Below are 16,559 nucleotides of genomic sequence, written 5' to 3' on the forward strand. Positions count from 1 at the left end.
CAGCAGTCACAGCCCAGCACTCCTCCCCAGCTCCACACCCCACACCTGCATCAGCTCCTGGCACACCAGCACAAGAGCAGGTTGGAGCCTGCTCCAGTGATGCTGGCACCACAGCCCTTGGGCACCTGCTGTGTAGGGAAAGCTCAGCCAGCCTTCTGGTGGCCATGGTGGGCCTTGCACAGCTGCAGGGTGACCCAGAAGTGAAATGCAGCAGGGTGAGCAGCCAGCTGATGGCAACACAGGCAATTTGGCAAGGGTGGGAACCTCAATGAGCATGGACAGAAGAAAAAGGACTTTTCTTCTGCCTCCTCCGCAACCTGCTGGGAACATGGGGAAGTGATGGCTGTTGCGAAAGCGTTGCCTCTGACAAGTGCGTGAAAAGGAACTGAGAAACAGGCCATAGCTAGGGGAGAAGGCAGCAAGGAGGGGGTGTTGCAGCCAGTCACACCTGTGTTTTGCAAGGCTCAATCCCCACCTCTAAGTTACAGATGAGCCTCCTCCTTGAAATGCAGGCAATGAGACTTTCCTCAGGCTGCAGCAGGGCTCAGTGGTGGATTGCATGTACACTCCTGGCCAGTAAGGAATATGTAGTGGCCAAGTACCGTCCATTTTGGGGTGATGGATTTGAAGAGGTAGGCCCTGTGAACAGGTTAAATGAATTAGGGAACCTGTGCTCCCTGAACTGTCAGGCTGTGGGAAGTGTTTCGTTTGCAGCTTGACTGGATGTGAGTAAAGCAGAGGGTTTGCAGGATGAGCTCAGCCACAGCTGGCCACGCACCACCTGCTCAGGGCTGCAGCATCGCCAGCCCAGCTTACTGCAAGCGTTGTCAGCCCTAATTTGGCACGGGGGGTCCCTTTCCATGTCCTGCTCTGCACGCCCCAGAGACATCCCTACTAATTCCTCTGCACAGATTTCTGTCTTAAGGCATTTATTTGCCTTTGATTAAAACCAGAAGAGCAGTCATGGTTTAAGTGGAGTTTAAGAGCAAACCATGTGCCGCTGCACAGGGCGCTCACATCTGGAGTGTCACAGATTTAATCAAACTGCTGGGAAGTGCCGCACGCAGACAGCTGTCACAGCAGCCTGGAGCCCATCTCCTAATTAATTCCTAGCCATCACAGGGCAAACAAATGGCCATCAAGGTGCTACACCTACAACATCAGCTGTAAGCATGGCTGGCAGTCGAGTCTGAGCAAGCAGAGCTCACCCTGTGTATCTCCAAGGAGCCATAGGTGATGTAGCCCATGGAAAGCAATGTTCCTGCTCCTTGGGAGGAGACTGGAGCTTCTTCCAGAGGTGTATGTATGGGAACAGGAGGGACAGAGTGTTCAGGAACAAACACAAAAATGGGAGTAGGCACAACAGCAGTAGCTCCGATTTCTGGTTGCTCCTTCAGCTGCTGCTTTCTGCTTCCCCTCCTTCTTGCTTCTGCCAAACTTGCTGATTTCTAGTACCATTTATCCGCCCATCTCACATCCCCGTGGGCAAACCCCTCTTGTCCTATACAGGATGTGTGAGCTGGGACTCCCTGGAGATGCTCTGCCTGGTGCTATCTTGGGCCTGGCACCTGACTTTGGTTCTGGGCAAACTTCACTGCCACAGCCTTAAGCAAAATCGGGCAATGGCAAAACAGGTCAGGCCCAGACTCGGTTCTCCTTGGGGTCCATTCACAGCTCATTAAAGCTAATTGAAATGACTACCGAAGCTGGGTCTATGTGGGTGTTTGGAAGCTCTGGGCACAAGGCACAGCTAGGCTGGGAATATCCAACTGTGAGGAGCCCCAAACTAGCCGATGGACTGTCCATTCCAATTAGCCCCACAAAGGAGCTATTATTCCTTTGCACTATGCTTGTCTGATTACTTTATCTTATTATTTTTTGATCATTCCTCCAAAATGTGCTAATTAAACAGAAATCATCAAGTCAATTAGAGAAACACTCATTAAAGCCGAAAAGAAAAGAAAGTATCGGCAGAAGAAAAACGGCTGTGATGGTCCCAAACACATACAATAGCTGCCACATTCATTAAATCACCAACTCCCAAAAGAGGGATAGGCATTGTCCCACTCTGGTCTGTGCCCTGAAAATGAAACTTCCCAAGCAATGGAGTCAGATTTCCTTTCCTTTCCTTTCCTTTCCTTTCCTTTCCTTTCCTTTCCTTTCCTTTCCTTTCCTTTCCTTTCCTTTCCTTTCCTTTCCTTTCCTTTCCTTTCCTTTCCTTTCCTTTCCTTCCCTTCCCTTCCCTTCCCTTCCCTTCCCTTCCCTTCCCTTCCCTTCCCTTCCCTTCCCTTCCCTTCCCTTCCCTTCCCTTCCCTTCCCTTCCCTTCCCTTCCCTTCCCTTCCCTTCCCTTCCCTTCCCTTCCCTTCCCTTCCCTTCCCTTCCCTTCCCTTCCCTTCCCTTCCCTTCCCTTCCCTTCCCTTCCCTTCCCTTCCCTCGAGTCTCCTCTCCTCTCCTCCAGCCCAGGAGTAAACTGAGTCCCCAGGCAGCACTTTCTCCACATTCATACCCAGCACTTCATCAAGCAGAAGCCTTCCAGAACAATGCTTCCCTTTGCACCTCCTTCCCCTGGCCTGGAAGCAAGACACAGGAACATCCAGGAAAACATGTTAACCAGTGGTTTCAGTGAGTAAAGAAAGGGAGATCACAGTTTCTTCTGACCCCAGAGTGGCAGGGTGTCCAGCTCAGCAGCTCTGGTGCTGCCCAGCCTTTGCATTTCCAAACCAGTTCAGCCATGCCTAATCATAGGCGCTGTGCTCTGAGACCTAACAGAAGCCCTTCTCCTTTAATTAATCTCCAAGTTTGCTATCTGAGTGCTGTGCCATATGGTATTGATTTTTCAGCTTGGTATGACAGCACTTGCCATGAAAGAAACTAACCTAATTAAAGCAGGGGACACCAGCACACAGGCAACTACTCTCACTCTTCCCCATAATACGGCTTTCTAGATCCGCCCTCCTGAGTGCTAACAGGTGCTGAAATGGGGCTTCTCTACTTGCAGGTGAATTCAGAGGTTCTGGCTGTGCAAAGAGGTCCAGATCCCTTTCTCAGCACCGGCCTGGGCTTGGTGTGACAAATGACACCTGGGCTTTCCCAGCTATCTCCACTCTGCTGCAGAGCAGGGAGGTTTTGAAGCATGGTTTCTCAACAGAAACCATTTCTTTTTAGACAGACCAGATAAGTCATTAATGAGTTTCACAGTGTCCTCCCTCTCCCCCGTTAACAACTGGACTCCTAAGTGACCTAAACTGGGGTCTTTTACCTGAAGTCTGATGTGACAGTCTCATAAATCCCATCAGACATTTAACAAGTAATTGACCCTTTACCCAAGCTATGTTGTCCCAAACAGACCATCTAAAGGACCTATAGATATAAGAGAAAAATAACATAAATATATTCATGTACATGGATCCTCCTTTTCAGATGAGTGAAGGCACTTCAGATGAGTTTGTAGGCAACCACATTATTTGGTGTGAGAAATACAGGTAGCGTTGCTGTAGCTCACTTCACCCATTTCACTTGACCCTGCAGGAAAGCTTTCCTGCCCAGCTTTCCTCCACACACCCAGGGATGTGTTTTCTGTGCTCTGACACTGCATTCTGCAATTTTCAATTTTGATGCAAAAAAGGCATCTTTCAACACGTGGGGACTTCCACTTCCTGGTTCTCCTTTTATAGCTCAGCCTTGCCCTTACCAATGTCACTCTTACACCATCTTCTCTGCTCTCTTACACTGGCAGCTCTGAGTTGTAAAACTTGAAAATTTTCTCGAGGGACTAATTTTTTCTACACTAAAGGACAGATTTTAGCACAGAGGACTTTCCAGCTTTTCTACCAGCTCCTGGGTTTTGCTTTGACAGGATTCCTCTAACGCAGTCAAGGTGGGTCTTGATGCCAAAAGGGAACATACTGTACAAAATGAACAGATTTAATTTTGCTGACAATGGATAATTATTTAATCATCTCAAACAGGACTTATATTATTGGTATTGTCACACTCTGGGAAAAAGATGAGGAAGAAAAGTAATAAGAGGAAGAAATAAACCTCTCCTTTGTGGGATTGTTGTCTGCAGTTTTCCCTTTTGGTTTGAGGTTACGATGGATTATGAAGGTAGAACAAAATATTTTCTTCCTATTTGGAAATTGCAGTGAAGGTTCTTACTTCCTGTTGTTTGATACCCAGAAAGTTTCCAGTTTCTACAGGGAAAAGATGCCTGGTCACCAGTTTCCTTCAACATCCTCCAGCTCAGCCTCCTTTGCATCTCCTGCAGAACTCTTCCAGCCAAAGCACTCCTCAGACTCCTGAGAGGTGAACACGCAGCAGTGACAGCAGAAACCTTGGGCAATACCCCTTCTTCTGCTCTTGTCTGCCCAGGGCAGGAAATCTGTGTCTCATTCTCATTGTGGGGGCCATCCCAGCAGGGTGCACAGCAAGCAGGTTACCTGCATCTCCCCTCCTGGCTGGGAGCCCATGATCAATCCTTCCCTCTCTCTTTAAGTGACGCCCCCTTTGTTTCTTTAGCTCACAGGAGGAGATGTAACAAAGAGCCCCATGGTCCTGCACAGTGGCTGAGTGTTCATTTGTTTGTCAAAGCAGCCCCTATGGCTGGGGGAAGCCCTGAGAGTGCAGCTGAGCTGTGTGGCAGGCTGTGGGGCAGCCATCCCCAGGGGCAACCTGAGAAAAGAGGCAATTAGCCAGCCCCTCACCAGCACAGCAGGGGCGGTTCAAGGGGAAAGAAAAGCCGAGCCCTGGTGGTAATGACATTTTTCCACATGGGTAAATGCATTGATCTGTGACAAACAATACCAGGCTGTGCCTCTGGCTGTGGTGCAGAGGAGAAAAAGATGGGAGAGCTTCCCCATGCCAGATGTTCAAGACAGAAGTTTCCTAGATTCCCTGCATGAAGCTGAACATCTATGGAAGATGAGTCCCTGAGGATGTGTCCCCAGACCCTGCTGAAAACACAGCAGCCCAGGTCTAGCCCAGGGCCACACTTCTCAGCAGGTGCCAGCATCTTCTTAAAGGCAAGTGTGATGCAGGCGATCCCCATCCACGGTCCTATCCCACATCCTCAGAAAGTCCTGCAGAGCAGACAAGCAGGGTACAGAGCACTCAGGTAAAGTTTCATAACAGACCTGCCCTAGGTAAACTACCTGTTCATGGAGGCTAAAACAGTGACAAATCCGCTCCTGTCCCTGACACCCTAACTCACCACATTAGTTGCAGGGAGTGACAGCAGGCTGATCCCATGCTTGTAGAGCACCTGCGGTAACAAGCATTTCTGTAACACCCCAACCCATGCCTGAGTGGGGGCATCTCTCTCAGGGCAATTCTTCTAGGAAAAACCCAATCCATAAAGGATGAGCCCTAGCAGACGTGGACCTCTGCTTTGCTTGGAGCAGTTCCTTCTACCTCCCTGCTTCCAAAATAGCCAGGTGACCACATATAAATACCACTACTCAGACAGAAGTGGTGGGATGTCCCAGACACATCATACACCCTCTGGACTGGGCATCAAGAGTATCTGAGAAGAAACATATAGGGGTGTGTTGTTAGTGTCTTGTCATGGAATGGACAAAGTGGTTTAGGAGAGCACAGGGCAAAGCACGCATCCTGTCCGAAGAGCTTAACTTCTAAGCTTTAATCAGAAGAATTAGGGCTTTACTTTGGCTCAAATTTAATCAGAATGAATAGCAGAGATGGTCGTGCCATTTCGTAGGCAGGGTGCTATCTGCTCAGGACATTCCCTCCTGCCTCACATCAGTCAGGCTGTACCCCTGGGTGATTTGGCTCTGGCTCTGGTGACAGACCCTGTCCCGACAGCCACAGCTAACCTCGGAGTGCCTCAGGCAGCGTGAAAGCCCTGTTGGCTCTGGGGGTGCTTCCCATGCTGGTTTTGCCCTCCTGTTGGAGGTTTGACTCCAGGTGGGCCCCCAAGGGGCTGTCCATGCCCCCACGGGGCTGAGGTTTCAGCCATCTGGATACACCTGCACACATCTGACGGCAGCTCCAGCAATTCCCCTACATCTCTGCTCACTCAGCACTCTCCTTTGGGCCAGAGCCATCAGGGAACAGCCCTGGATGGTCGCTGTATTGCCAGCTGGACTGGAGCCTGGGACCTGCTTTAGCCCAGCTTCCATCACGCGTGCAGTCGCATCACTGGGCCGTGGGTGGAGCAGGGTTGAACCAGATTTCCCGGCAGCAAGAGCGAGCATAAAGGAAGGAGATTTGTTCTGCTCCTGGCAGGCCTCTCCACTCATCACACAGAGCTTGCAGATGCTTTGGCAGGGCAGGACGTGCACGGGGAAAGGACCTGGGGCTAAATGCAGGGTGGGCATTGCTCTTTCCCCCAACTCAGCACCTGCCTCACCCACTCCATCACCATGGGATCACTCCTCCTTCACTTTTAGCTGCCATACAGCATTTTTGATCAGCATTTCACCTGGCAAGCTCAAAGTCAAGGCAAAGAGCACCAAACTGCAGCTAGTTAAAGCAAACCACACCATCCTCTGCTGTGAGCTGCCATGGTCAGAGGATTTTTGTTGCTTAGCTTTTTCCACCCTGCTTTTTTTGACACTGTCTTCTGTTCTCTTTTGCAAGCACATCCCTCATTGCAAAGCCAAACCCCAGCTGCCCTGGGCACTGTGCCACCCCGCCACTCTCTTCCCTGGCTGAAGCAAATTCCTGACCATGGCAGAAGGCAAATATCAGGCACATAAACTGGATGAGTAACCCTCATCCTAGCTTCTCTCACTCCTTGCTGCATTTCCAGATCACAGAAGTGGCTTGGATCTTCCTGAGCAAAATCTAATCAGGTCTGTGTAAAAAAAAAAAAATAGAGTGGGTAAGAAAAGCCCTGACCATATTTTTAAATAATACCAAAAAGCTGTAAGTATGTGGTCGGCCTGTTTGTTCTTACTGCATGGGATCAGCCTGATTATTCAGGGATTCATTTTTATTTCTGAGTTTTATTTTTTTCTCATTCAACAGCTGCACATTAATAAAAACTCCATTTATTGGAGGATTTGGCTGGGATTGCTATAATAAAATAGAAGGATTTGTGCCGGGCACTAAAAGAACTCTCTGCAAAAAAGTAGTGTTTTTCCTGTGATTAGGAGCACCAGAACATATTGTTTTGCTGTGTAGCACCATCATTGCCAAGGGTGGTGACAGATGTCTTGTGTTAATGTTGAATGATTAAATGCCATTTCTGAAGCCACTCCCTATCTATGTAGCACGGTGCTACTTCACCCGCACAATCTGCCTTCAATCTGTTCCCTTTGCTGAGAGCATCCCGCCCTGCTGGCTGTCGTGAAACCCCCATCCCCACCCTCTGCACGCTGTGCCCCAGAGCCAGCTGTCTCCAGCCAGTGTTGGGACATCAGCCTGCCAGTTGCCCTGTCAGGGCAGCTCAGAAACGGAGGATGCAGTCAGTGGAAATAGAGAGACAAGTACAGCTCTTGGGCTTCTCATCCTGCCCTGGTGTTTCTCACCCCCATCAAGAGTGAGGGCAAGTTTGGTGGGAAATGAGAGGCCAGCCCAAGAGGTCACTATTTCCAGGTCTAACTCTCCTAAAAGAGGTGATATATTCCTTCACACTTGCCCTTCTTCTATACAAAGGCCACTGCTTGTCACTTGTGACCAGTGCCTTTGAGCAAGGCAGAGAGCATCCCACCTGTGGGTAGCTACAGAGCCATGTCCAGCTGCACCAGGGCCTCCACAAGCCCTCTGGCACTGGCTTTCTTGCTTTCCACTGTCCTCAACTCACCTCCTTTTTCTGTCTTACTGTCATAAACCACTACAGCCCACAGACTGCATCCCACTCTGCCCAAAACCAGGTAAGTAACAGCTCTGGGAAGAAAGGGACTTTGCCCAGAAGAAAATGGGCAGACCAACAGCAAGGTAGAAGTGGTGGCTCACTGCTGTCCACCAATGTTCCTTTTCTAAAAGCCTGCTCTGGCCTCAGCAAACACACACAGAGACACCCTGAGAGAATCATGCACACATGCACACACACAGATCCTTGATCAGGACATCTGTATCCTCTGGAAGAACACTGTCTTCACAAAACCATCATCTGTTTGGAATCTGTTGCAATGACCTGATGCAGAGACAAGTTGTGCACAGCACTTCCAACACAACCCCCCCCAGGCGGCATCTGAGTCCCAGCATAGCAGAGACCACAAACAGGGCTGTTTCCCCAAAGAGAGCTGATGTGGTAAGGGGAAAGGAAGAGCTGGCTGAGGAAAATCTCACTGCTCACATGCATTCCCACATGTTGCTACGAGTCCTGTCAGTCAAGGAAGGAAGCATGGTAGGGGGCACTTTGGCAAGCTGGGAGTTGCATAAAGCTGTTAAAAAGGAGGATGCCCCTGTAGGAAGCCCAGCCAAGGTGACACTACTGGACATGCTCACACCACCTACAAACAGCACCTTCTCCCCTCCTCTGTCCACCCCTCTCCATGCATCCTGTGGATTTGGGGGTAGTGTTCCCCCTGCTCTGTCCCAGGACCAAGTGTCACTGAAGATGTCATCCCTCCAGCTGCAGCGACCTGGCTGCAAAAGGCAGCTCTTCTGCAAAGCTTCAGGAGACAGGAGGGCAAGGTGGTGCCAAACAGCAAGAGGCCCAAATTGACTTATTTCTACCACCTCTCCTTTAAAAAAAATATGAAGCCCTACTGTCACTTGTTAATCCATCAGCCTGACAGGTCAAGTCAAAGCAGGTTGCCCATTCGCTTTCACTTCTCCACCAACTTAATCTCTGTGCTAAATTACAAGTTGATAATGGGTTACCATTAATTATTGATTTTCCAGATAATACTTGTTAAAGTAGAATTAACGCTATTGTTTCTGAACAAATACTGCCCAAATACTGTGTTTAGTGGGCTTGTAATCAGCTTTACCCACTTCTCCTCTAATCTGATTGAAACAGATTTCCTACCAAATCTTTTTTATCATTTCGTTGATATTAAAAGGTCACATATTTATGCCTGCACAAAAGTTTAATTTAAGTTACTGCAATTGATTATCATTACATATTCATGCCTAAACAGCAAAGTGATGATGGAGGTACTTTAATTTAGAGTGGGAATGAAGAAGCAGAGAGAAACTGTGAGGAGGAACACTTTCTGTGGCATTCAGTGAGAGATGTTAGGCATTGTACATTTTAGCTTATTTTCCCAAGCCCTATATTATGATTCTGTTCATCATAATGCCTTTTGACCTGCTGCATTTACTCCATCATAATTATCCTTTAATACTCTTATAAATGAACTTTTAGCTTATCTTCTGTTAATTCTCAGAACAAGCAAAGCACACACGTAACAAACAAAGCCATCTAAATAAAGTGTTTAACCCTTGTGGTGGCTTTCACTGATTATTCAAAGGTGGGCAGTGTGTTTAAGAGGTAGATGGCTTAATTACACTTCCTCTCATAAGATATGGAATATGTGATGGCATTTCAGCCCCTCTTCAAGCCAAGCCCCACAGAACAAGTCTCTGAAAAGAAAAAGCAATGAATTTAAAGCAAAACAAAACTAGCTGGAAGGAGTAACACAGATCAGTCTGGGATTTCTCCTGAGTTGGGCAACCCCCTAAGCTGAATGGCACACAGGACCTGAGATGAGCTAGTTAGAAAAAGAAGGTGGAAGAGACGTGTCTCAAGAACCTGAGAGGCTTCAATTTTATTTCCAGCTTAGCCATGAGCTCTCAGTGATCTCTTGGACAACCATCTCTTTGGGACATGGAGGACACGGAGACCTCTGCCAGGTTTGTCCTGTGTTCCTGTACGTTGGAGCAGAGAGGGTTTATTCACAATACGGCCACGGTACTAAACACTGTAACATCTCCCACCTTGCTTCTCCTCCATGATCAAGCCATGGTGGGAAATGGGAATGCACCAGCTTGTTCCATTTCTGTGCTGCAGAGTTTGGCACATGATCACATCTCAGCAATGGTCTCCACAAAGGTTTCTACACACACAAACATTTCAGCAACACAAAATCTGGGCAGCACGACACCAACACTGGTTTGCAGTTGTAGCTGTGTGTAGGTGAGACCTGACTGGAGATGTCATCTGCCAGCAAAGTCCTCCTTGCCTTTCATAACCCAATAGGGACGAGACTATCCAATATTTCCAGTGCCTTGGACACTTGCCACTGACCCAGCATGTCAAACTCCCACAAACTCTTTTGCAGATGGCAAAACTGTAACCTCTCTCTGCTGTGACCTGATTTCCCTGCTCCACCTTGCAAGAAGTGTGAGAGCTGGCACTGGTCAGCACCTGCCTCCCAAGGCAGAGGGCAGGTACCTGGACACTCACCCTCAGTACAGCCCTGCTGCCCGTGAATTCCCAGATATTCCAGATGAGGACAAGATGAGTAAAGCATCTGTGACACAAGGAGAGGTGAAACAGCAATACAACCACAGCTCTTCTTGCTGCGGTCACTCCAGTCTCTGTGCTGTGATTGTTTATTATTAGCATGACAAGCAAAGCAAGAGAAGGTGCCTTTCTTGGAGAGCTTGCTAAATCTGGAGATACAAGGGCAGAGAAATGAAGCATTACTTTCCCCACAGGAGCCAAGATCCAATGTAGGCTGTGGCTGCCTGGGGCTCTGACTTTAGGTGTCTACATGCAACCCTAGAAACCTTAAACACCTTTTAAGCAGCTGGTCAGTGGTAAGCCCAAGCAGCTGCACATTTTCCCAGGACACATGGCAACAAGGTCCTGCAGGCAGAGGAAGAAAAAGAAATGGATGGATGCTTCAACCATCAGGGCATTGTCCTGAAATGACTCCACATACAGCAGGGACTCATCTGCTTGCAATGTTTCCTTCCCCAAGCACATCCTGCATCTGCCTGTTCCAAAGACAAACTGCTTTCACTTTCCATCAGAGAGTATCACACCTGACTAATTCGAAGGTAGGTAGAAAACAGATCAGTAGAGAATTCTCAATATCTTTTTTATAGACTAGGTAAACTGCAACTTGCCAGAGTAACTCAGATTTTCATGGAAATTGAGTGATATTCAGTGAAAAGCTACTGGCATGCATAATGAGAAAATACCTAATTCCCCCAAAGAAGGTTTTATGCCCATAAGTGCATCGACAATAACCTGGAAGAGTTAGATTACAGCTAGTAATGTCACGCAGACCTCTAGAGGAGATTAACTCAGGAATTTTGTTATTAAAGGTGTACCATTCGTGAGCCTAACTCCTCTACAGTGGTAGACACTAAACAGTACTAAAAAAGGTTAACAGTCCCCAGTGGCTCCACGAGACAATTTGTCCCTATTGGTGCATATTCCAATAAAAAAAATATCTTGAAAAATGACAAATGAAACCAACATCCTATTTGGTCACCAGCCCATCTTATTTTCTCTGTAATATTATTTGTCCTCACAAAATCCTGTTACAGTCTTTTCCCTTGTTTTGCCAGCAAGATGAGGATTCTTTCAGTCATGGGTCTGGATCATCAGCTGCTGTGGACTGACCCAGCTTTCTCAGCAAACAGGACTATTTTGACTTATATCAGCTGGGAATCTGTTTGTTCTCCTGCTTTGCATGGAATGGACTCACAAAGATTATCAGTTAGCTTTAAGACTATCATGTTTTTATTGTAAAGAAATCACTTTAAAAGCATTTTTCTCTATCCAGTTTTTAAGAATCCAATCCTCTGTCATAGCTTAAGAACAAACAATTTCATGATTACCACCAGCAGAGCCAAGGCCAACTTGAGAAAATTTTATTTATTTCCTGATAACATAATCCATATCCCACTGAATTGCCATGTGAAATACACTCCTGTGTAATACCAACGTGTTAATGGCACAGAGTAAAACCTCAAGCTGGTTTGAAATGCAGAGATTTTGAAGGAAAATATATGAAATCACATAATGCAGCTCCATAATCGTTTGACAATAAATGATCCTTTTATCCGATTATTATTTCAGTTGCATGTCTTTAATAAAATGCAGCAGTTACCCATTCCCCAAAGCATTTGGACCAAAGTCATGATCAAAGAGCAGTGGCCTGTAGAAGGAAAGCTGCATCCTGGTCCTTTTTTACCCCATGCACAGCCTGAGTTCCTCAGATCTCAGGACCATCAGCAGGGTGAGACTTAGGATCACAGGCACAATTGCTTTATTCTGCAGCAGCTCCAGGGAAATCATCACACCAATGGTTACCAGCTAGCAGGCAGGAAGTGGCAAAGAGAGACACTGGAATAAAAAGACAGCACTGAAATAGACCATGACTAATAGAATCAAAGAAAGTAAGAAGGAAGTTCCTGCTTTTACCAAGAGCAAACATATCCCCTGATTTTTAGCTGGCCTTCCTACAAGATGCTGATGTTGAGCTGCCATTCACAGTTCAGAATAATTTTCTTTAAGTCAATAAACTGCAGTTTCATACAAGGAAAGAAGCAATTGTCACACCTTCTGAAGAAAGCTGCAGGTGACTACCTGCTCCCTACCTTTAGAAGAAGGAAAAGTAGGTAACTCAATGTGTAAAGAATTTGGAGAGCTAACACAGCATCAGGAAGTCCTGCTTTTTATGGTTTCAGAACAAATGACCTTTTTCCATGAGGTTATAAATTGGCTCAAAGATTGCAAACATGCTGATAAAATACTACTACAGCTTCTCAAAGGAATTTTATTTCATTCTGGTTTAAATAGAAATAAGTGTAATACAAAATTGGCTGTGCCCATATTGGCAACTTTTCAATCTATTTGACTGCTAAATCCTCGAATCAACATCAGCCTTTTCTCAGCCCAGCAGAGTTTGGTTAACCACTGAGCTGAGAAGAATCATTAAATGTTACTGAGTTTCCATCACATTTTCAAAGGTGAAAAGTCAACACTAAATAGCGCACGGTGTGGTCAGATGTGCAAGCAAATTGAGACACTTGAAAGAATAGATTTTTGCTTTCAAAAAATACATCTACCTTTCCATGGAAAAGATGGTGACTGGAGACAGTCCTTTGGGATGGTACGTGAAATAGCCAAGAAAATGTTGAACAAAATGCTTTGGTTGGAAAACATTCTCTCCCAGAAGCAAGATGAATTTGGGTTAAAAAAATGGATTTTTTCCATTCATGAAATTTTTCAATTCATGGTTTCACCATGGATTCCCTAATGTTATTTACAGCAGCCAAAAAAAATGTGCTGTTCTTAACTATGCCAGCTATGAACTTGGCTGTTCATACATTGTGTCATGTGCACATGGGGTAGAGTGACACTATTCACCCTCAGAAAAGACATTATCAGAAACTACAGCATAAAAATATGAGGCAGAGATGGATTTCCTTTTCTTCTTTTTTTTTTTAATTTTTTTTGGGGGGGTGCCTGCTGTTATGTGGCCTCTGACAACTTGAAGTTAAAAACGTAAATGCCACAGAGCATCTACCACATCAGCTTCTGAGATTTCCCAGAAGAGAAGCAGATGTCCAGGCAGGATATTCACATCACCTGGTCACAACTTGCTTTTCTATAACTTTTCTCAGCCACTGGACTACCAAGGCTCTGAACATCTGTCAGGAATGCAGTGGTCCAAAAGACGATCATACAGCAGCAGCTGAATACTCGTATTAGGGCCTGCAAGGTGAGCAGCTGAGCTAAAACCCAGCTCAGAACAGTGAGAGGATGCTGGAGAAAGTATGTTGAAAGCTGGGTAGCAGAACGTTTAGACACCTGCACAAATGAACAAAGCTGGTGAGAGCACAGCCTCTTCAGCAGGCACAGACTAATTGGAGTGTCTGACCAAAATGCCCATGTATGACAGATACAGTCACCCCTCACCTTTACTGTGCTGCTGACCAGGTAGCAGTGATGTGCAGTTTGGGTTTTTGAAGTGGAGAACTAAATGTGGTGTGAACACTGAGAAGGACTGTCCATTCTGTTAGATTCCTTCCCTTCCAGTGTCACTCTCCATCAGTTCCAGCAAATTCTGACCAGAATTAAAGTAATGCCACTAAATCACAGAATATAATGGTAGTTCTGGTGTTTCTTTGGCTGCTGAAGTCCCAACGTGGGATTTCTCCAGAAACGAAGGAGCAGTTCATTTGCAGTACTGGGGCTACATCTGCAAGCCCAGAGAGTGTGCACCAGGAATGACAGTACAAGCTGACAGCTGTCATGTGTTTTCTTTCACCAAAAAAAAAAAAAAAAAAAAAAAAAAAAAAAAAAGCTATGAAATGAGCAAAAAACTTCGCACAACTCGTGCCACCATGACGCTAGCATCAGCCCAGAGAATTAGAAACACGAAGAGGCAACATCCCGCAGAATCACTCTTTTCCTGTTTAGAGAGTCAGCCCTCCGCCTGTCCTCGCCCAGGAAGAGGCTCCAACTTCGCGCTGCTGGGAAGAAAGGCGTTCTTCCAAATTACCTTTTTTTATTCATGGGCCTTCCTTAACAGCAATGATAAGAATAACAAATCCTGTGGGAGCAATGTAACTAATTCATGCGCGGATGTGCAAATGGGCAATTTGCAAACTAATTGCTCCTGCACAATGCTCTGTGCAGACAGGTTGTCCAAACACTGGCTCTGCGGACTATTTGTAGCCGCGGCTGCCTGGTAAGAGGCGGTTGAAATACTTTCTGGGCAGACAATGGGCTTGCTCAAGTGTGCAACTATTTCAGAGGGAAGCTATCCCGCCCACCCTGGGTGGCGAAGGTTTGTTCTGCCTTCGTCCAGCTGCCGTGTTGTGCCAGGAAAATACAGGGGCCATGTGCGGGACAAAACAGTTTTGCCTTATTGCCTCTGCCAGCTTGGGAGGACGCAGGGAGTATCAGCAGCATATGGGCCCCGGGGGATTTCAGCCATTTAACAAACATTATATGCTCCATAACAAAACAACAATATTTTGGTACTTAGATCAACCAAATAACTAAATTAGGTTCCGTAGACGGTGAGGACTGGTATGCTAATTGGCTTGCCTTGTGGATTTTCTATGTGGCTCTCCAAGAAACAGATTGGCCCATTTTTCAGGCAACTGATTGTTAATTGGAGTAATGAATAGCGGGCTGGAGGGTCCGATCACTTCGCTTGGTAAATTCAAACCCCTGTTATTCATGAGGATAAGCGAGAGGTTTTTATGGGTGGTGGGCAAACGGCTGGTCCCAGGTCAACTCCAATGCGTTTTTCTTTCTCTTTACTCCACAAGGGGAAGTTTAGCAATTGATTCCACCATCCCTCTGGGATGCTGTGCTCTTCAAACTGCTGAATTGTCCTCAAGAAGGGCTTGCCCCTCTGACTGCAGAAGGCCAGCCAGTACATTTATTGAGCAGATTTCTGCTCATCTCCTCTGGCAATGGTCCCTAACACAAGCAACCTCTGCAGCTTCTGGGAAAGTTCTCAGTTTTGCTGTGCTCTGCTTCTCTGGTAGCTCTGATGTCACCCAGGCCTCAAGTCCACACCAGCAGGGATGAAGGCCTTGTTTCCCACCCCACTCTCTCTGGTGCCTGGCTTCAATTCCAAAGTGTGGAAATGAGGAGCTCTCTGTACTCACAAACTTTGCTGCAAGCCAACATTTCCCATCTCCCCGGGGCTGAGCAGTCCTCTCCAGCTCTGTGGTTGCACACAGGACACCTGCCTGCTCTGCCGGGCCATCTTCCCTGCAACTGCTTTCTGCACCACGCCTCAACATATACAGACTGCCCGAAAACCACAGCCCAACTCTTCACCAAAGACAATACTATGAAAATTTCAGAAATAGGCCCCTTTAGGGCATTTCAACTACTATTCCACAACTGATGAGATTTTCAGTTTGTTAGCTGAACCAAAAAATAGCTTTTACAAATTCACAGAGATGTGTAACTAAAGTATTTTAACCCGTTAAAACATCACCTTTCCAGATAACTGTGGTTATCAAACAACCTCTGCAAGAGGTTATCTAGAGATAACCTAGTTATCTCTAGATAAACAGCAGCAGTTTTTTGTAGAGCAGATTGTTCAGTTATTCATTTTCCAAAAAATGCACAGTTTCTGCTTCATGTTGAACATGAGGTGGCTCAAACCAGCACACAAGTGCCTAACATCAAAGCCTTTTACTTCTGGAAAGAAATGGAAATCTCACAGAATCATTTTTCTGCATCATAAAATCAAAGTAACTGAGCTCATCAGAGAGACTAAGATAACATTTTGCAAGAAGAGACTTCTTTTGTAAGTTATGTCAGAAGACAGATAGGTGACCCTATTTACTGAGAAAACAAATGTGTCACAACAGACTGCACTTTATATTCAAAAGCAATTAATGCATTTTGGTGTCGGCATTTCTGTGTGCACGGGGCTCCTAGAGGAGGAGTTCTCAAACAGCAGAGAGACTGGTGTTGGAAAAAAGTCTTAAAATGCCTTGAGAGTTAGACATTTCCAATGTTTAATTCTCTGAGCTGATCATAAGTATTCATTCAGGCACTTGTGCATTCACTCTGGCATTCAAGTGCTGTATAAGCAACAGTGAATTTACCACTGGAGCACTAGAAAATACATTCATTTATAGGAACTGAACTACTGAAAATTAGTTTGCTTCTTCAAGGAAGCTTAGAAATACTGGAGAACAGTCCTGC

This window comes from Cyanistes caeruleus, chromosome 2 (assembly GCF_971803275.1).
Source record: "Cyanistes caeruleus chromosome 2, bCyaCae1.hap1.1, whole genome shotgun sequence".
Lineage (NCBI taxonomy): Eukaryota > Metazoa > Chordata > Aves > Passeriformes > Paridae > Cyanistes > Cyanistes caeruleus.